This window comes from Crocuta crocuta, unplaced genomic scaffold, assembly GCF_008692635.1.
Source record: "Crocuta crocuta isolate KB4526 unplaced genomic scaffold, BGI_CrCroc_1.0 scaffold174, whole genome shotgun sequence".
NCBI classification, from domain to species: Eukaryota; Metazoa; Chordata; class Mammalia; order Carnivora; family Hyaenidae; genus Crocuta; species Crocuta crocuta.
In genome coordinates, this window is record NW_027530330.1 from 4,449,534 (window position 1) to 4,472,182 (window position 22,649).

At 35.9% G+C, this 22,649-nt stretch overlaps 1 long non-coding RNA gene across 4 annotated transcripts in view; it reads right to left on the reverse strand.

Moving 5' to 3' along the window:
• LOC144232809 (uncharacterized) overlaps positions 1 to 22,649 on the reverse strand; it is a 108,805-nt gene that overhangs the window by 85,345 nt on the left and 811 nt on the right. The window lies entirely within an intron of this gene.

Below are 22,649 nucleotides of genomic sequence, written 5' to 3' on the forward strand. Positions count from 1 at the left end.
ACATGATGATGGCCCAAAGTCATGCAAAAGCTTCTGCATGAGTGCTGGGATGGTTAGAGACCAGTTAGGGAAATGTTCATGGTAGAAATAAACACTGAGTGGGCAAATGAATACTGCACTGAATTTGAGTAGGTAGAAGTTTTAGTGAAAGTTGTTTCAGGCAGAGAACAGCATGACTATGGGGAAGAGAGTAAATCCTGCTAAGAATTTATTTGTGGGCACAGAGCAGGTCTCCCTAAAGCAGTGAGTGAAGTTATAGAATAGTAAGAAATATTTGGCTTGAAAGTGGGGGCACCTGGGTTGCTCAGTCAGTTGAGCGTCCGACTTCAGCTCGGGTCATGATCTCAGTTTGTGGGTTCGAGCCCCATGTCGGGCTCTGTGCTGACAGCTAGCTCAGAGCCAGGAGCTTGTTTCAGATTCTGTGTCTCCCTCTCTCTCTGACACTCCCCTGCTCACTCTGTCTTTCTTTCTCTCTCAGAATAAATAGAACATTAAAAATTAATTAAAAAAAAAAAGAAAGAAAAGGTGTGGAGCCAGGGTAGGGAGATTTTTGAAAGCTTGGCAGAAAGTTTAGATTTGATGGATCAGGACATAGAAAGAGGAGTTTTGATAAATTCAGAGAGAGTGACTTGATAAATTCACTGTTTAGGGAAGATTAGTTTGGCAGGAATCTTCGCCATAAGTGGTCTAAAATAGATTGGCTCCACTTGAGTTACTCTGCTAATAATATTTGGATTCAAACTTCAGCTGCAAGGAAAGCAGTTCATATATAACTTCATACATTCTATATGATGATTAAATTATTTACTTGGTATCTATGCCAATAATAAATGAGGAAGAAAGTTAAGCAATAAATTTGATTCATATTGATGACCAGTCTGGTAAATGAGATTCCCATGCTCACCCTCTTCTACTTTTCTTGCTCCATTCCCTGACTGAAGGATAAATACTGCTTAAGACAAAGCAATATTAGCATTGTTCTTTTATTATCCAATCCTTTTTAGGAAAAAGTAGATTGGTCCTGAATTATATAGGCCTCCAATAAGTATATACTAGTGATTACAATAGGGAATATATGCAACTATTAATGGATGCTTTCAAATATAAACTGCAATATTATCTTACTTCATTCTCACACACTTGTGCAAAAAAGAGACTGTGATCTCTATTTCCATCTGGGGATGCCTGAGGCTCACAGAATCTGAAAGAACTTCCCTCAGATTGTATTTTGGGATATGAAGTCAGGTCCATATAGCTCCAAAGATCGTTCTCTCAATATGATGCTACTCAGTCTTTCTGGGGAGGATACTGCTTGAAACACTGAAATGAATCCTGTCCCTGCCTCATCCTCATAAAGCTAAATGTCAAAGTTAAAGGCTGTTCAACTACATTCAATTTGTAGCATGCCAAAATGTTAGTGGACTACTACTGCAGTAATCATGATAAGTATGAGTATTGATAGCAAGATCTGGCTAAGAACTCAGGTGGCAGACTTTCAATTCATGACTTCAAAATTAACTTGAAGTATCCTAGAGTCATACTAAAGCTTGACATGGAATAACAGGTATTGTTTGTTTCAGATACTTAGTTTTGGGGATATCATTCAGGCATATCTATATTGTAGCTTGTTTTTTTAAGTTCTTAAAATTAACTATTGATATTGAGATTTTCTTGATTGCTTTTCACATTTTGGCATGGTTTTTCACTACCATTGATTAGTATAACCCTATTTGGGAGCAAATAAGATCTAATTTATAGTTTTTAAATGAGAGATAAAGAAGTTTAAGGGCTGCTATCTAGGCACACAGTCCTTTCCAATTTCGGTAATAATGTACCATAAAAAAAGAGGAAGTAGATCTGGGTCAATTGATTTTAATGGCAGAGCTAAACTGTTTGGTCACTTTCACTGACCCTAACTCAGAAGTAAAAATTACCATTTCAGAGGTCATCAGTCAATTCAAAATATGACACTTTTGGCTCAAGACTTTTAAGATTGCAACATAAGAAATCTGGAGGACTTGTATTTCTGTAAAAATTGTATATTAGACACATTAAGAGCTCTCTCATTAGGGAAAAGGTGGGGGTTTCCATAAACAATTGTTTTAATCGCATGCTAATCTCCTGAAACTTGGAAGAAAATATCTGAGGGCTGAAAATATTTTAAAAGTTTGCTGAAACTCAAAAGGAGGGAGGCAGAGATATCCTAAAGGCAAATGCTAAGATCATCACTCCAAATCTTGGGCCATTAAGTCATTTTTTTCTTTTTTTATATAAATACTTAATTTTTTTTAAATGCTGGTTTTTTGTTTGTTTTGTTTTTATTTAAGAGAGATGCAGGCATGCACGTGAGAGACAGCAGGGGAGGAGCAGAGAAAGACGGAGAGAGAATCCCAAGCACACTCTGGCTATCATCACAGAGCCTGAGGTGGGGGCTCTGTCCCAGAAAGCATAAAATCATGACCTAAGCTGAAATCAAGGGTCTAATTGCTCAACTGACTGAGCCACCCAGGAGCCCCAAGACTTAATTTTTTAGAGCAGTTCTAGGTTCACAGCAAAACCGTTGAGGGTGAGAAGTACAGAGATTTCCCATATATTCCCTTCCCTCACACACATGCATAGACTTCTCCATTGTCAACATTTCCCACCAGAGTGGCACATTTGTTACAACTGATGAACCTACACTGACACATCATAGTCACCCAAAGTCCATAATTTACCTTAGGATTCACTCTTGGTGCTGTACATTCTATAGGTTTTGATAAGTGTATGATGATATATGTATCCATCATTATAGTATCATTCAGAATACTTTCATGACCCTAAAAATCCTCTGTGTTCTACCTATTTATCCCTCCCCTCTACTTCACCCTTTGGCAACCACTGATATTTTACTAATCCCACAGATTTGTCTTTTTCAGAATGTCCTATAGTTGGATTCATACAGGATGTAGCTTTTTCAAATCAACTGCTTTCACTTAGTAATAAGCATTTAAGGTTCATTAATGTCTTTGCATGGCTTGATAACTCCTTTCCTTTTAGCGCTGAATAACACATTCCATTGTCTGGCCGCACCATAATTTATTTATACATTCACCTACTGAAGGACATCTTGGTTGTTTCCAAGTTTTATTAATTATGAATGAAGCCACTATAAATATCCATGTGCAGATTTCTGTGTGGATATAAGTTTTCATCTCCTTTAGGTAATTATCAAGGAGCACAATTGCTGGACTGTATGGTAAGATTGTTTAGTTTTGATAAAAACTGCCAAAATGTCTTCCAAAGTAACTGTACTATTTTGCATTCCCACGAGAAGCGAGATGAGAGTTCCTGTTGCTCCACATCCTCACCAGCTTTTGATGATGTCAGTGTTCTGGAATTTGGCCATTCTAGTAAGTACTATCACACTTTGTATTTAATGTGCATTTCCCTGAGGACATATGATATACAACATCTTTTTACATGATTATTTGGTATCTTTGTATCTTCTTTATTGAGATGTCTATTAAGGTATTTGGCCCATTTTTTAATCTAGGTGTTTTCTTTTTTTTTTTTTTAATTTTTTTTGTGTGTTTATTTTTAAGACAGGGAGACAGAGCACGAGCAGGGGAGGGGCAGAGAGAGAGGGAGACATAGAATCTGAAATAGGCTCCAGGCCCTAAGCTGTCAAGCACAGAAACCGATACAGGGCTCTGCTGGGAGCCGCACTGGTCTCTCTGGATGACAGTCACAGCGAGGAAACTGCAGCGTTTGCACAGCTCCTGCCATGAGAAACGAAAACTGGTGTCTTCTTCTGCTACTACTGGCTCATGTTGGAAATCAGGCTGCTGGTATTGACCAGGCCTCACATTATTCCAGATCAGACCGATATTCCCCACACAGATTGCTCATAAGGAAAAGCCTATTCCTGCCTTTTCAAACGAGATTTCAGATGAAAACCTTGTGGATGATTGTTAAAAGGCTCTTCCTATGGGCCTTGCAGATCCAAGACTTACATAATAAAGGGGGCTAAGAACACAAGTTACAATTGAGTCTGGCCCTGAGACAAAGAGCCTAATTTAGAGTTAAGGGCAGATATCCATCTCCACCCAATTGTTTCTGCTTAGAGCACCGCCCCCCCCCCCAGCCCAAGGCACTTGTTATCAAGTATTTGGAGTGACTTATTCTGGCCTTGAATATGCTGATTGCTCCCTGTGAAGGAACCTATTGAGGAACTTCTTCTTTTGTGATTTTGGGAGCAAAGGTGTTTCCTGAAAGACCTGTTTTTCTTGATACTTCCACCTTAAACAAACAAGCTATTGGCCTCTGCTCACAAAGAACTAACTTCACCCATTTTATGCTAAAAACATTGTCTTGTATGCTAAAGATACCTTCCTTCCCCATAGGATAAGCATCTAAATCACCTTCCTCAATCACTGTTGATAAAGGTTATGCAGGAGTCTTCTACAAATCTATGTTCGGGGTAATTCTTACATATCAAAGAAATTTGTCGTCAGAAAACATTGTCTAAAGCAAATGCCACTTCTGTGCCATCCCCCAAACACTTAATTATAAAATAAAGTTGAGCCCCAGTCAGAGCAGAGATGCCTGCCTGGTGACCAGAAAAACTCTCCTGGCTCTTTCATCCCTCCCTCGCCTACACCACACCGTCCATCCTTCAGGGACCCCTGGACCCGGGCAGGCAGGAGCCGGTCACCGACAGGGCTCGAACTCACAAACTGCGAAATCATGACCTGAGCCAAAGTTGGATGCTTTACGGACTGAGCCATCCAGGTGCCCCAATCTAGGTGTTTTCTTATGGTTGAGTTTCAAGAGTTCTTTGTGTATTTTGGATAATAATCCTTTATCAGATGTGTGTTTTGCAAATATTTTTTCTTAGTCTTTGGTTTGTCTTTTCATTCTCTTGATATTGCCTTTTGTAGAACAAAAGTTTTTAAATTTTTAAAAAAATTTTTTTTTGTTTAATGTTTTATTTATTTCTGAGAGAGAGATAGCATGAGCAGGGGAGGGTCAGAGAGAGAGGGAGACACAGAATCTGAAACAGGCTCCAGGCTCTGAGCTAACTGTCAGCACAGAGCCCAACATGAGGATCGACCCCACGAACTATGAGATCATGACCTGGGCTGAAGTCGGATGCTTAACCAACTGAGCCACCTGGGTGCCCCAAAAGTTTTTAAATTTTTTAAATGTTTCTTTATTTTTGAAAGAGAAAGAGATACAGTGTGAGCGGGGGAGGGGCGGAGAGAGAGGGAGACACAGAATCTGAAGCAGGCTCCAGGCTCTGAGATGTCAGCACAGGGGTTCGAATGCATGAAATGACAGGTCATGACGTGAGCTCAAGTCAGACACGTAACAGACTGAGCCACCCAGGTGCCCCAGTAGAACAGAAGTTTTTTTTAATTTTAATGAAGTCCAACTTGGAGTCCCTAGGTGGTGCAGTCACTTGAGCATCTGACCCGTGATCTCTGCTCAGGTCATGATCTCACAGTTGATGAGTTCGAGTCCCACATAGGGCTCTGCGGTGATGGCACAGAGCCTACTTGGGATTCTGTCACTCCTTCTTTCTTCCCCTCCCTCACTTGTGTGTGTCCTCTCTCTTACTCTCTCTCTCTTAAAAAAAAATAAACTTAAAAAAATTTAAATACTTCACTCTCTTCTTGCTTTCATGGTTTCTGAGGATACGCCAGATATAATTCTCATCTTGTACCTATATTATCTACCTATCTATCTATCTAATTAGAGAAAAAGACCCAGGATAATATGATATCAGATAATAGGATAAATTCCGCACGCCCCACCCATTTCTCCTAGGCGATTGCCTAGTTCTTTCTGAGCTTCCTGGATCTGTTTTATGATTAGATGTGAATATTTTAGTGAATCTATGCCTCTGGACTGTAAATTTCACAAGTGTTTCACAGGTCCCCTCCCCATCCCTCAGGTTGGAGTGGATGGCTTGAGTGGGCTGGGGTTGAGTATTTTCCATTCTCCCACATGGAAGGCTAGAACTGACTAAAGTTGGGTATCTCCCTTCCTCCAGGTCAGCTGGGCTCTGGTTAATTAGCTTCTCCTAAGGGCAGACATTATTAAGAAGAACAGGGAGATCTGGTTTATTTCAAAATGGTTCCTTTTCTCCCTCCCTCCTGAAAGTAGGAGGGGATTTTTCTATGATATTTGTTGTCCACCCAGAGCTTCCAACAATTCACCAATTATAGTTCGAGTTTTCCTACCCTGGCACTGGTTCTCACAGCAATTTCCACTCCTGAGTCTCTGCTCTGGTAAGTCATGACTCCCTGTATTCACCTGTTTGTCTCTGTAACCTTGGGGGCAGCAGTTTACCCTATGTCCTCACTTGGCTTATAAATCTTAAAAGAGTTGCTGATTTTTCAGTTCAGTCTGTTCACCTTTTTACTTGTTAAGACATAGTGGAGACTTCCAAGAGCCTTACATACAGAACTGAAAGCTGGAATTTTTTCCCTAATATTTTGTGAAGAATAATGGACAGAAAAATGGCCAACATACTCCTGAAGAAGAGGAATACAGCAAAGGTTTTTGCCTTGATAAACAGCATGATCTACTATAAAACTATAATAATAAAAACAGTAATAGATCAATTGATGGGCAAAATAGGATAGCTCAGAAATAGATGTATGCATATTAAAACTTGATATATGAAAGAGATGGTCATGCAAAATATTATAGAAATCATGGATTTTTTAAATAAATATCGAGCTAATAGTTATGCATATGGGGAAAAAATGGTACAGGATCCTTACCACAAACCACATACAAATCAATTCAAGGTTGATTAAAGATCCAATCTCAAAGCTAACAGAAGATAACACAGGAGGATTTATTAATGACCCCAGAATAGGTTAAGGATTTTTAAACAAGATACAAACAGTGCTAACCATAAATGATTGGTAAAATTGGGCACTTTATATAATTAAATTTTGTCATTACATGACACTACAAATATATTAGAAAGATAAACCATAGAGATATTTGCAACACCTATAATCTGCAAAATGTTAGTATTCAAAATATATAAAGAACTTATAAAAATTAGAAAAAAATAGAAAAAAACACAAGTGAAATTAAATAAATGGGAATTTCCATAAGATAAAAAGAACTGGAGAATAGCATGAAAGTATATCAATTTCATTGACAATCAGGAAAATGCAAATGAATATCACAGATATCATTCTACTTTCAGCAGACTAGCAAATATTAAGCAGTATGATAATGCCATGTGGCAGCAACGTGGTTCAATTAAAACTCTAAATGGCATGAGTAGGAGTATGAATTTGGCAAAACCACTCTGACAAACAATTTGGAATTATTTTATAAATCTGAACATTTGTATATCATACTTTCCCCTATTTCTAAAACATCAGGAGAAACAGACAAGAGTGTCCACTGCATCATTCTTCACCATGATGATAACTGAAAGCAAGTGCAATGTCCAGAAATGGAAGAATGGATAAATAAATTTCAGAGTTTTCCCATAATGAACTATTTATATCGTCAATGAAAATTAAGGACATATAGCTACACAAAATATCTTACAAAGTAAATATGGAGAGGAAAAAGTCACATAAATCTATAAAGACTGGATACATTTTCCATTGTGTCAATTTAAGTAATTTGAAACCATATGAACCAGAACACTTCTATCTGTGATTTTTGGTTAAGTTTGCTTGCTTCAAAAAACTGTGTCTGAGATTTTAGAAGGTGAAACTTTGAACTCCCAGAAGGTCAGGATCGTTCATGTGTAGCTGTAGCTCCAGACACACTGTCACTGACCCGGGAAAAGGACAGCAGCTAGGCCTGTCTGCAGCTCCCCCAAATTCTTCCACATTTTTTCCCTCAGCTTCCCTGACTCTGGCCGGCTATGGCTCAGCTCCTGGGTGAAGAGAGGCATCCTTCAGATCACCTACATCATCAAGACTGGAGGCCACAGGAAATACATGTTTGTTCGTGGTCTCTCCCACTTCATGTCCAGCTTCACACTGACATTCAGGCCTGGCTGACTTTGAGCTGAGGAAGGCCAGATTCACAGACTGTCAAATTGGTCCCATAATTATGGGTCCCCAGTTGCCTAAATTCTGATCCCTATGATAAATCTCTTATTCATTATCACTCACATGGGTTCTGCTTCCCTGAGCAAACCCCAACTGATACAAACAGCATGATGTAAGTGTGTGTCCAAATGTTTTAGGTAACTCAAAACTAAAACTTAAAAATGCATTGCTTTTCTATGCATCATATTGATAACAAATGTTTTAAGACAGAAAATGGCAAACACAAAATTTGCCTCTGGGAGGGAGGTAGAGATAGGGAAGGATAAGAAAGAAACACATGTGTGGATTCAGTAGTATTCAGAATGGCATGGGTAAAGTCCTCCAGGGGAGAGGGGCGACTCACTGGTGTTCATTTTATTATTTCACTTCATCATTTGCATATAGATGATACATATGATTTTGTGTATACCAAATATTATGTAAGACAAATGAAAAATAAAGCACTGAGATAAGAAAGGCATAAAAACAAGAGTTAAGAAATTTAAAAAATGGAAAGGAAAAGAATACAGTGTCTAGAGAAGAAGGTGCACCAATTTTCTGAATAGCCCTAGAAAAACCCATCCTCAGAGAGAGGGAAGGCTAGAAACATGAGCAGGCCCGGGTGTAAGCCTCAGGGTAATCAGAGTAATTTAGGAGTAGTAATTTTAGTACTCTGAATGTACACCAGAAAGGCTTCTCTGTCCAATGAACTAAGGCTGTAACCAGTGAGGACTGCATTTAGGACAACATTGCAGCAGGTTCCTAACATGGTTGTCACAGCCAGAGAAGCAATGGTGTCGTACAGTAAAACCTTAATTTGTGAGCATAATCCATTCCAGAAACATGTCTGTCATCCAAAGCACTTACACATCAAAGTGAATTTCCCCATAAGAAACAATAGAAACTCAGATGATTTGTTCCACAACCCAAAAATGTTCATATAAATATGACTACAATACTGTAATATAACACAAAATAATAAACAAAAGAGAAAATATAAAGAAAATTAAACAAATTAACCTGCATTTACCTTTGAAAGCCTTCGTGGCTGGTATGAGGGAGACAAGAGAAAAGAGGGTTATTGTGTAGGACGACTTTCACTATCACTAACGGAATCACCGCTGTCTATTGGCTCAATGGAATCTTTTTCTTTGCATGCAACTTTAACAGGGAACCTATCAACTAACACTTGTTTTTGCCTCCTTTTGAGGATTTCGCAGAAATGTAACATTGCATTGTTGTTAAACAGATTCATTGTTCGCATAGTACAGTCTTATTTGGGTGGTGCTTTTCTACAAAATTGTGCACTGTTTCCCACATTTTACACATCTCCCTAATCTCATTTGAAGTGAGGAATTCCTCCATTTTTTCTCCTTCTCCTCTGCAGACAAGATGCAGACGGTAGACTTCTCATAAAATCTTGCAATTTCAGCCACTTGCACACCTTGTTCCTACTTCTCAATGATTTCCTTAACTTCCACCATAATCATCTCCTTCTTATCACCTTTCTTTTCAACTTTTTTATGTATGGGGACCATTGTATATGCTCGCACAGATGTTGACAGTATTAATAAACTCTTGTCAAATACTGTATTTAATGTAACTGGCAATTAGAAAGTAGAGGAAAGGGTTTAGATCTGCAGGCAGCACCAGCTTAGAATGAAGCAAAGCATTCTTAAGCTTACTCTTGTATGGAAAAGTAAAGGACTGTCCATAGGTGCTTGGAAGTGACAAAAAATAAACTAGTGCCAGTTGTGGGCATCTTCTACTGTTCTAAAAAATCACTGTTCTCTGCCAAACATTGCAGCCTGAGACCAAGCATCTGAGCACGGGAGATGATCACCCACAATCCCGCAGAGAGAGAGAAGGGGAGAGAGAGAGAGAGAGAGAGAGAGAGAGAGAGAACCATTGGCTCATTTGTGATCATGTGACGTTCAGTGTCACATACTCCTATTGTAAGAAATCTCTCCTTTATCAAGTTAAAATTTGTTAGAAATGTTTGCTTGTCTTGCGGAGTGCTCACAGGACAAGTTACTTGCAATCTAAGGTTTTACTGTATTCCCAATAGCACCATTCCACATGGTCCACATGGAAAGAAAAATGCTTCCACCCATTCACTGGGAATTTCTTCCTTATTTCCTCACCCCACAACAGAAACCAATTATGATTACTTGGAGATGATCATAGCTTAGAAAATCAAAAACAAATCAAGTATAAATAAATTCAATGATTTAATGTATCAAAAATCAGCAGTTTAAGAGTTTTAAATTGACAATATAATTCTAACAAAGATTGCATGACAAAATACCAACAAAAGTTACAGAACACCTTGGAATAAACTTAGCATAGAACATGTCCAACTATTTGAGGAAAACTAAAACTGTACCACTGGACATAGAAAACTTTATTAAGTGTTTTTATATATATAAAAGATATATATGTATATCTTGTTCCTAGATAGGAAATCTCACTGTTCTAAAGATGTCAATTCTTCTCAAACTAATACATAAAATTAAAGTTTTAATCAAAATCTTTGTAATATTTTTTAGAGGAAAAGGAAGTAAGCTGATTCTTAAGTCCATGTGGAAAAGAAGGTCAATGAAATGAGACAAGACATTGTCAAAATGAAGAATAATAAGCATACATTTGTCTACTCAGACATAAATACTTACAATAATGCTTCAGTTACTAAAACAGTATTTTACTCACACTGATAATCAGATTAATGAAACACAGTAGTAAATGAAACATTTCAAACCAGTGGGGAAAGAATAGCTTATTTGGTAAATATTATTTTAACAATCGCCTTTATATTTAGAAATAAAGTTGGAAATCAACCTTGCAATATATGTTATAAAAAATTATTTTAACTTGAAGATTTGAATATTTAAAAACATAAGTATGTAAGAATAAAATGTGGGAACATTGTTTAAATCTTTATTTTGGACATTCTTTCAATGCATGATACCAATTTTAAAAGCCATAAAAGAGACTTAACTATATAAAAATGTAAATTTTTAACATGACAAAAGATGGCATAAACAAAAAAAAAAAAAACAAGTGACATACTGGGAAAAACTATTATAACATATAATTGTGAGTTTTGATGTGAATATTCATAGCAAGTATCTACAAAGTAATAGGTAAAAATGAGTAATAAGTTTGGATATGAAAAAAATAAGTATAAATGAATTATAAACAGTAATAAAGATTTTTAACGACACCAGTAAACATATAATTGCAAAAATAAAGCACCTGCAATTTAATCCTCCCTACGAGATGAGCAAATATTGATAAAATGCAGCACTCATCAGAAGGCAGGGAGGGACAGGGGCACATACACATTTATACACAAGAGTATAATTTAGTACACAACTTTTTAGATGGAAAAATAGCAATATCTATCCAAAATCCTCAATCTGTATAAATTTTAACCTTTAATTAGTAGGACACAAAAATTATAGAAAAACGAAAAACAGACGCAGAAGGATTTTATTGCAGAATTATACTAGCAAAAAACTAGAAATAACACAAGCATCCAACATTACCCAAGTATCTGACTGTTTAAATAAATTATGGTGCATTAGTGTACTGGAAAATTACATAACTATTAGAGTGAAACTGTATTATATACAATGGTATGGAAAAATATCCACTCTGTGTGTGTGTGTGTGTGTGTGTGTGTGTGTGTGTGTGTAGTTAAGGAAGATATACAAATTACAAAACTGTATCACACAAGCACATTTCTGTTAATAAAATTTATAGCTATGTTATGTATATCTATGCTAAAACATTTTTTTTTTTCAAGGAAAGACACCATATGGGAAAGTTGGATTGCTTGAAAGGGAAAAGTTTTCTTTCTAATTTTATATACTACTGCATTGTTGAGGTTTTTGCAAAAAGCTATATAAGGAGAATGTTTTCAGCTGGCCTAAAATCTAGAAAAAAATTCACATTAAAAAGAAGAGAAATCTAGGGCACAGTATATTTCATCTAAACCTCTGAGCTCATCATCTTCATGAATAAAACAACTCATTGGCAACTTTTGTAATTCCTAAAGTAAAAGTCACCGAAATCTCCTAGAATAGTGCAAAAGAAAATTTTTAGGAAATGGACAGCTAATGTTGCTAAAATGTATTTATAAGAGTCTTCCAGTTAGCCTAAAAGTTCCATTTAGCCTAAAAGAACTTCAAGTTAGACTGCACAAATATTTTCTTCATAGAAATTTTAACCCATTATCAATTAAATTTCCCTTTCATTGCAGTAAGGAAAAAAGAAAAAAGACTGAATGCTTCCTTTTAATAAATGGAAATTTAAACATATATAAAGACATAAAATAATATTATTAAAACCCTCCTCTCCATTAAGGTAAATTATTCTCTGAAGCAGTTATCACACTTAAAATCATAAGACTATTTCAGTAACTAGTTGTGAAATATCTGAGCTCTTATAAGTTCCCTAAGCACAGTTCTTGAGTTCTTTCTGGTTCCTTACTGTGTGCAGAGTGTCTAGGAAACAGTAGGTATAAGACAAATATTTATGGAAGGGAGGGAGGGAGGAAAAAAGGAAAGCAGGGAGGGAGGGAAGGAAGGAGGAAATTGGTCACATTTTTTGGAAGAAAAAGGTACTCCAAGGCCATCTCTCTCTAGCAGAGATAAAAGAGATATAAGACATATGTAATCAGTGTTACTGAGCTGGCCCTGGAATTATCTTCTACTAACTGGTCCAGAATTTTTCTGCTCTACCAGACAACAGATGCTATTTTGTTTCAATTAGTGGATTTCATCCCAATTTGAATATCTTGATGTACTTAGTACAGCAAACTTGGTAAAAATAAGGCAAACCTTTCAACACTTATCACTAAAATCTCGGGTTGTTGTTAAAATATTTCAGTCAGACCATTTGAATAGGACAAATGGATTATGAACATCCCTTCCTCTCCCTTTTCTCCTTTTTCCCCAGCCTGTCTGTAGTTAAGGCTAGAAGCTATTTTATTTTGCAACTCTACTGAGTGTCTTCTTTATGTTAGGTAAAAATTTAAGGCCAAAATTATGTGTTATAAAAAAACCAAATAAATACTTTGAAAAGACCACTTTTCTTAAGGTTTTCTTTGTTGAAAGAAAAAAGAAACTTGAAAAACTGCTGTATTTTAGACTCCACATTAACTCTCTTACTAGCTCAGTTACGTAAAATAATTTTTAACCGTCAGGACAATTGTCTTCATGTGCTCAAAAGCATATCTGAAATCTAATGATCTTCCTGTGACAACACAATATTTTGTTTTTTTTTAAGGCATGAGTTTATATATTTATTTATTTTTAATGTTTTTTAAAAAAATTATTTCTGAGAGAGAGAAACAGCGTGAGAAAGGGAGAGTCAGAGAGAGAGGGAGATACAGAATCTGAAACACACTCCAGGCTCTGAACTAGCTGTCAGCACAGAGCCCGGTGTGAGGTTCGAACCCATGAACCATGAGATCATGACCTGAGCCGAAGTCGGATGTTTAACCGACTGAGCCACCCGGGCAGCCCAACAACACAATGTTTTGATGGGCTGAGGAGCAATGAAGATGCCAAAGAGAATTAGACACTTGAAGTGCCAAATCATAAGGCATAATTAAATTTAGGAGTCAGAAGCTGAGTTTTAGGCTTTGAATTCTAGAGCTGCTAGCAAGCACAACTAAAGGATGTGTCATTTGCATTGAAAACAATGCATAATTTACTCATATTTGGAGACAAAAAATTGAAAATTCTATAAGAACACAAGTCTGTGTGACCATAGGTCTTGTTCTTATTAGGTGGTGGAATGCATTCATTATTTCACCATTACTCTGTGCCATGATTTACTCATGGAATTAATTGCAAGTCACAAAATAAATCACACCCAGACGACAAATAAAATAACTGAAAAATAACTTAAAATGATAAAATGTTTCATCCTCATTTAAAAATTATAACAGTATTAAGTACAAAACTGCCTATTAAAGTGTTTAAAAGCTGCTATGGATTGAACTGCATTCCCTCAAATTCTTATATTGAAGCCCTAAGTGCCATGTAACTGTATATATATATATATATAATCTATAGGAGGTGATTAAGATTAAATGAGGTTACACAGGTGGGGTCCTAATCTACAAGGACAATGATCAGGGCCCCTGAGTGGCTAGTCACTCTCCTTTCTCTTATTTTGAAAGAGGCAGAGAGAGCGCGAACTGATGAGGGACCGAGACAGAGAGAGAGACAGAGAATACCAAGCAGAATCCCTCTGCTGTCAGTGCAGTGCCTGACGTGGGGCTCAAACTCATGAACTGTGAGATCATGACCTGAGCTGAACCAAGAGTCAGATGCTTAACTAACTAGGCCACCCAGGTACCTCTTAAATAAATAAACTTAAAAAACATTTTAAATAAATAAAAATAAAAGGACTATGACCTTATAAGAAGAGAAATCTCTCTCCCCTCCCCTCTCTCTTCCTCTCTCTTTTTTTAAAAATTATTTTAATGTTTTATTTATTTCCGAGAGAGAGAGAGAGAGAGAGAAAGAGAAAAAGAGAGAGGTAGTGTGAACAGGGGAGGGTCAGAGAGAGAGGGAGACACAGAATCTGAAGCAGGCTCCAGGCTCTTGAGTTAGGTGTCAGCACAGAGCCCAATGCAGGGCTCTCACCCACGAACCGTGAGATCATGACCTGGGCTGGGCCTAAGCCGGATACTCAACCGACTGAGCCACCCAGGCACCCCACTCTTCCTCTCTCTTAAAACCACATGAAGACACACACAAAAGGCAACCATCTACAAACCAGGATGAGAACTTTAATGAGAAACTGAAGCAGCTGCTACCTTGATACCTTGATCTTGAACTTTACATTCTCTACTAGAAATATGAGAAAGTAAATTTCTATTGCTCAAGCCACCCAATCTATGGTATTTTGTTATTATGACAGCCCAAGATGACTAAGGCAAGAAGAGAGATTGTTTGTTAGTGTCTTTGATAAACAGACCTAGTTTCAAATTCTGCCTTAGCTAACTCTGAAAATCTGTTTCCTGTCTGTAAAAAGTTATTAACTGATCCCCAAATCTATTTTTTAGAAATAAAGCTTGAAAAAAAAGCTTATAATACATATAAAGCAGTTATTATAGAAGTAAATAAATAACTACTATTATGTTTTATTCATCATTTAAATAAANAGAGAACTTTAATGAGAAACTGAATCAGCTGCTACCTTGATACCTTGAACTTTACATTCTCTACTAGAAATATGAGAAAGTAAATTTCTATTGCTCAAGCCACCCAATCTATGGTATTTTGTTATTATGACAGCCCAAGATGACTAAGGCAAGAAGAGAGATTGTTTGTTAGTGTCTTTGATAAACAGACCTAGTTTCAAATTCTGCCTTAGCTAACTCTGAAAATCTGTTTCCTGTCTGTAAAAAGTTATTAACTGATCCCCAAATCTATTTTTTAGAAATAAAGCTTGAAAAAAAAGCTTATAATACATATAAAGCAGTTATTATAGAAGTAAATAAATAACTACTATTATGTTTTATTCATCATTTAAATAAACTTTTTAGCAAATCATAGACTGTTACAGCTTAAAGACTGTTACAACTTAAAGACAGCTCCAATAATACATATTTAAATACAACTTCATAGCTTAAAATTGATTGTCCAGAGAGAAGTGATTTATCTCTTATGAGTCTTATCATTTGTTTTTATTTTTGACTTCAAGGTAGTGTGAACTTTGAATAACTAGCTTCATGGAAGAATATACTAATACTCATTAAAGAAGATAAAAGCTTATAAAATTATTTTGTCAGGTTTTTGAATACACTGTTCAAGCAGCATTTGGCAAAATAAATGTAAAGATATAATTATATTATTTGTATAAACTCACATATCATTATTAGTTTAAGTAAAAATCGCCCTCAGTAAATACAGTATTTGACACAAGTTGGGAATAAGTAATAGTTCATGGATAAATCCAATTATTTTAGCAACACTAGAAATATATATGATGACATGTTCCAATACACATTCATCCAATCACAAAGCATCTAATATTCATGTACTGCATGCTCTGAAAATATTAAAATGTGCTAGACATAGTTATAGTCTTTAAGCAGCTGGATCCCTAAGAGTAAAGGGTTTCATCCATATCCCCTTTTATATCCTTCCTGTATTTACTTCTTTTATTTATCCATGAGTTAATATATTTTAGGAAGCCATCATGTATTTTGCACTCACTGTTCTAGGAACTGGGACTGTAATGAAGAAAAAGACAAGAACAAGCCCCTTCTCTCCTGAAACCTCCATCATAGTCTGCACTGTACTTAGCGGTTTCATTCTTTATCTTCCTTTGTCTTGGGCACATTTACCACCCACCAAAGTTTGAGCACACAGTGATAAACAGTGCAATTAGACATAGGAATAGCATGTGTGCCACACCCCCATATCCAAACCCATGGTAGACATTGTTAATTATGGCTCTCATTCCCCAAGAATCTGAATATGATTTCAAAATCCTTTTGAATAGTGTGAATACTGTGAACACTGAATCACAGTATACACACCAGCAATAACTTATCAGTTAAAGTTAACAAACAAGATGGTGCACCTGGATGGCTCAGTTGGTTAAGTGTCTGATTTCCACTTGGGCCATGATCTCCAGGTTCGTGAGTTCATACCCCACATCAGGCTTGCTGCTGTCAGCATAGAGCCTGCTTTCTATCCTTTGTCCCCCTCTCTGTCTATCCCTTTCTGGCTCATGCTCTCTTTCTCTCTCTCAAAAATAAATAAACATAAAAAAGTTAATAAACAAGTAAATTATGTATTTACAACCCCTGAATATAGGGGTGTCTGGGTGGGTCAGTAGGTTAAGAATTAGATCTTGATATCGGCTCAGGTCATGATCTCATGGTTCATGAGTTTGAGCCCCAAGTCAGGCTCTAAGCTCACAGCAGAGGAAGTCTCCTTGGAATTCTCATTCTCTCTCTCTCTCAAAAATAAATAAATAAACATTAAAAATAAATAAAACCCCTGAGTAGAATGCAGAATGTAGGAGCAAGCTCTAACCTCTGTTTCAACAAACAAGAAAAAAAGCATGCATCCAAAAGTCAAGTTTGTAAAGGCAAACTTGAAAGTAGTAAGAAAGCAAAGAGGACTAGAATTGTTTCCAGAGATGGAATAGCACTTCTTGGGTAACACGAGACCAGTGGCAATTCTCTTCATTGGGAGCATTTGCCTTATCGGTATGGATACTAAATATCCCGCTTGACATAGGTTAAAACAAAACAAAAAACCTGCTACAGAAAGAGATATCAGCAGAGTTTGGGGTGGTTATTGGCCATAGAATCTAAAGGAGACCAAATATGAGTGTTGGGGTGATGCAAAAATAACTGCTTTTTTGCAAAGCTGAGGAGACAAAGTCCCTCAAGAGGGTGACAGGTCTGCAAAAGCACAGGGAATTTATTTGAAATATATGAAACCGTAGAAGTACTAAATTTATCTTAAGTTCCAGTTAAGCACCCACCAAGCCAAATTCCCCACGGGAACTGAGATGATCTGCCCTCAGCCCATGTGTGTAGCAGAGAAAAGTGCAAATGCTACCTGAGGGAAGTAACATCAACCTCTGACTTCGTGGTTCTTTGGCATGCAAAAGTAAATATGAGACACTGGAAGAAGGAGGAAAATGTAACTGAAAGGAAAAATAAATAAGTTGATATAAGGAGATCACCCCTGTTCCATAAATGTCATCGGAATAAACAGATAAGAGCTTTAAAATAAATGACAAGATTACAGTAATTTTAAATAAAGTATATTATATAAAGAATAAAAAATTGACAGTTTCAACATATAATTAGAATTAATATAAAAATCAGTGAGACATTCTAGAACTGAACATATATGAATTTAAGAATTCATGGAATATGTTTAATAGCAGATTAGACACAGTAAAGACCCTATTAGTAAACATAAAAAGAGGAAAATATTCAAAGTGAAGCACAGAGAGAAAAAAATAGAAAGAACACAAGAACTGAGAATAATTGAATATAGGACAAAAAGTTAATATAGGACATGAGCTAATTAATATATGTGTAATTGGAATCTCAGAAGGACAGAAACAATATTTAAAGAGATATGGATGAGAATTTTTCCAAAACTATGAGAGGCATCAACCAGAGATCCAGGAACCTCAGTTAACCCCAAAAAGGATAAACACAAAAGAATTATATATGGCAAAACATAGGTAAAATGCTTGAAAACAAATAGAGAAATTTTTTAATCAGGCAGAGACAACACAAAGTGATTTCAGAAGATTTGATTACCTTCAAAAAGTAAGACTGAAACTTATGACTGACTTTCCAAAAAAATAAAAAAAAATAGAAGACAATGGCAATGGAATGTCTTTAAGGCAATCATTCCTTCCTACCCCTTAAATATATCCTGTATATGCTGTAACCTAATCCCCAATATAATAGTATTAGAAGGTGAGACCTTTGAGAAGTGATTAGATCATGGGGGTAGAATCGTCATGAATGTGATTAATACCCTTATAAAAAAGACCTCAGAGAGTTGCCTTGCCCCTTCACCCTGTGAAGACATGGAAAGAAGACAGCAGTCTTGACCCAGGATACAGGGACTTCACAGCCTCCAGAACTATGAGAAATACATTTCTGTTGTTAATGAGTTACACAGCTTATGTTATTTTGCTATAGTAGCCTGAACTAATACAATAATCATATAACTAGAAAATGATAATAAATTTGCCTCTTTATTTTTCCTGAATACATACTTTCTATTTATTTTCTTGCACAGACTGTTAATTCCAAAGTAATGTTATATAATAGTTGTAAATGAGTATTCTTACCTCACTTTCAATTATATTGCTAATAATTCTAAGTTTGGTATTGGTTTGTTGTTAGGAAGATATTTTTGATCATATGTTTCTGATTGTAAACATATATGATATTTGTTTCCACTTAAATTCATTTGAAACTCACAGACAATAACCAGATTATAAGCTATTGTTAAAATAAAAGGCAAACAGATTAATTTTTAAAAAGTTTGGCTGTATACTAAGATTCTATGAAAAAAACAAAAACATTAGCACCAGTTTTTTACTTACTATTTACTATTTATTTATTTATTTCCTATCAATATCTTTATATGAAGATATGAAGATACTTACTATTTCCTATTTATTTATTTATTTCCTATCAATATCTTTATATGAAAAATCTTCATGTAATAAATTTTCAACCCCCCGAAAACAGAAATATATGGAACCACAACAGTCTAGAAGAAGGAAAAAAATGTATAAATACTCTGGTTCAATAAATGAGATTTGTCCTGTTATGGCATAATTTTAACAGAGTAGTAATCTTTTATGTTTAAATATTATAGTGTTTCATAGAATCTAGCAATGAAACTCAAACTGAATTAGAATTTCAATACACTTATTCTTTTAATGAATGTGCAGAGAACTAGATCAATTTTACACTCAATGAACTTTCTGTATATAGGTGAGGGAAGAGAAATAAGTGTGAATTAAACAACAACAAGGACAATTCGTCCCCTGAATTTGACATATAGTGAGATTTTTATTATTTGGCAATGATTTTCCTAGTGGAGCACATTTCTGAAATAATAATGAGAAATACTGGGATATATAATTAGACAATTTTTCACTCCAGCTACTATTGTTAAAGATTACCTCTAATCACCAAATTGAAAGTGAAGTATAATTTATTAAGAGAATGAACACTAATTGAGATAATAATTTTCTTGACTTCTCTTGGCCTCTATTTTTCTCTCTATAAATAAAGGGGTGGGTCCAAATGCCCTCTAAGATATTTTCCAGCTATTGAACTTCATTTAGTTATCTATTTAAAAGTCTCTAATAAATACTTACAACTGTGAATTAAAAAAAGACAATCTGGCAGTTTTTAGTCCACCCCATTTAATTTATGCATACCATAACAATTGATCCTAAATCTGTTATCTGGTAAGGGTTTTGGGTTTTTTTTTTTTTTTTGGTTTATTGTTTCCTTTTTTTATGTATTTTGGTATATGGATTTTTAAAACTTAACTTTACATGATGTGTATTGACACTTTTCTAGGCAAAACTAAAAAAAAGGTATATATTTTAATTTTGTCCCACTTATTCTTCTCTATAACCTAATTTTTGTCTGTATATTTTATCATGTTTTAATCATTCAGAACGTTGTCTTCTCAACCTTGAATTACCTATTTAAGCTTCAATTAAATTCTCCATTCCAAATATCTATGAACTCCTTGCTAAGAAATATGAAGAAAACAGTATATCCACATTTCTTTCCATATCCCTGCCCTCATCCTTATTTTCCAACTCTGGGGCTTGCTGTTCTATTTAACATTAGTATAACCAACATTCTTATCTAAGTATTTCATTGTTTCTCCGATTATAAGCAGACAAGATGGAATAAGTGACCATAGTTACCACCCAATTTAGATGATCTGGGCAATGATATTTATGACTCTTGAGCTGATGAGGTTTAGAAGAGCCTTTTGGACTTTGAGTTGATGCTGTAGTAGGTAGGATGAGACTCTGCATATGGATGGATATAAATCTTTGGGGACCACAGAGCAAATAGTGGTAGGCTTAAGTTCACATTCTAATTCTTCTAACCTGTGAGTATGTTACTTTACAAGGAAAAACAGACTTCACAGATTCTTAAGTTACAAGCCTTGAGATGGGGAGATTATCTTGGGTTGTCCAGGTGGGTCCAGTATAATCACATGATGTCTTCTGAGTCTACTGTTGTCACAGAGGATAAAAGTCTCTCAGTTAAGTAATGTGGGTGGCTTCTAGAAGCTGGAAATGAGCCTCAGTTTACAGCTAACAAGAAATAGGAACCTTGATCCTACAATTGCCAAGGAAATAAATTGTGCCAGCAATTCCCATCTAGCAGGAAACAATTCCACTCTAAAACCTCCAGAAAGGACTGTAGACCTCTGCTGTTTTGATTTAATCCAGTGAGATCCACACCAAATTTCTGATTTACAGAAATGTAAAATAATAAATTTGTGGTAATTTGTTAAGGCAGTAATGGAAAAATGGATACTGTTTAGTTCTGTTTTAGTTTCTCTCCTATATTAAGAGCATTGCACGATGATATTATGTAAGCGCTACCTACTTCTTGACCATATCAAGATCCCATTAACAGAGGAGGAAGGAGCAGGTGGCAGTGATAATAGCAATGACCATTGCCTGCCACAAATGACTAACCCTCTTGATTTGGTTTATACCTCTAGTCTTACCTCTCAGACTTTCACCTATTGCTTTATGATCCAGAACATCTAACCTATGAGATTATTTTCTGTTTCTATGTTCTTGGTAATTCAGTTCCCTCTTTCTGGGACACCTTCAACCAATTGCTTCATAATATCCTATTAACCCAACTCCCGGCTCTCTTTTCCTCTTCTAAATATTTCTTAGACATATTCTCTTTCACTAAGTCTTCTTGATTGATTGATGAATTCTGTTTCTTCCCTCTGTCCATACCACAAAAATGGTGTTGTCAACCCTAAAGCTATCCAGTTATTTTATTAGCAAAATGAATTTATTTGGTAATAGCAGAGGAATTGCAATTTGGGACAAGTAAACTATAGTGAACCATAGGCAAGACCAGGGAACAAAGGTGAGTGGCTTGCTTTTATGGAGGAAAGAATGAAATTGTGAAGGACTTTTTTGAACAAAAGTCTATTGGAGTCAGGTGAGAGTTTTAACTTTCATTGGCTATTGCTTTGCTGGGCAAGGAGAAAAGTTTACTTTGTCCTGTTGGGGCAGTAAAATAAGCTTATTCCTGCTAAGGATGCAAGGTATGATTCCTTCTGGTGGGGTCAGCAACTGATAGCCAGTGGTAGTCCCAGCGAACTCCCCTTCAGGGCTTCTGGGCTCCATTTTAGATGAGGTTTCCTTTACTTTCACAGTATATACAGTAAGAAGTTACATGTATGTTTTTACCTTTTGTCTCTCCTGTTGTTACCAGTGGCTACCACTATGGTCCATAAATGTTTGTTAATATGATCATTACACCTAATAATATTCATGAATTGAGTGAATTATCTGTTCATAAGAAAATTATACTCAATAGTACTCACTATAGACATACTTTTTATGATTTACATTATGAAAAAAATTTTAACGTACAAAAGTGGAGAGATTATAATAAATCCCCATTAACTGTACTTCACCTTCAATAACCATCAGTATTTTCATATACATGTTTTAATCGGCTGGAAAGCCAGTGATGGTTTATTACTCCAGCAGGTAGACCTGTTATCAACAGGGACTGATTTACATCTAAGGTGAGGAAACAGTTTGCGGTTCTCCAGGACCATAGTTCTGGTGAGTTCTGGTGATCTTTATTTACAGCATTAGCAGACAAACACTCCCCAAAAGAGCCATTAAATACTACCAGCAACCAAGAAGAAAAAACAAAACAAACAAAAAAATAGTTGGGGGGAGGTCTTATATTATAGACTCCGGCCTGAAAAAAATATTTAACAAGTGTCCTAAATGGCCATTACATTTTACAGGACTTGTCCATGA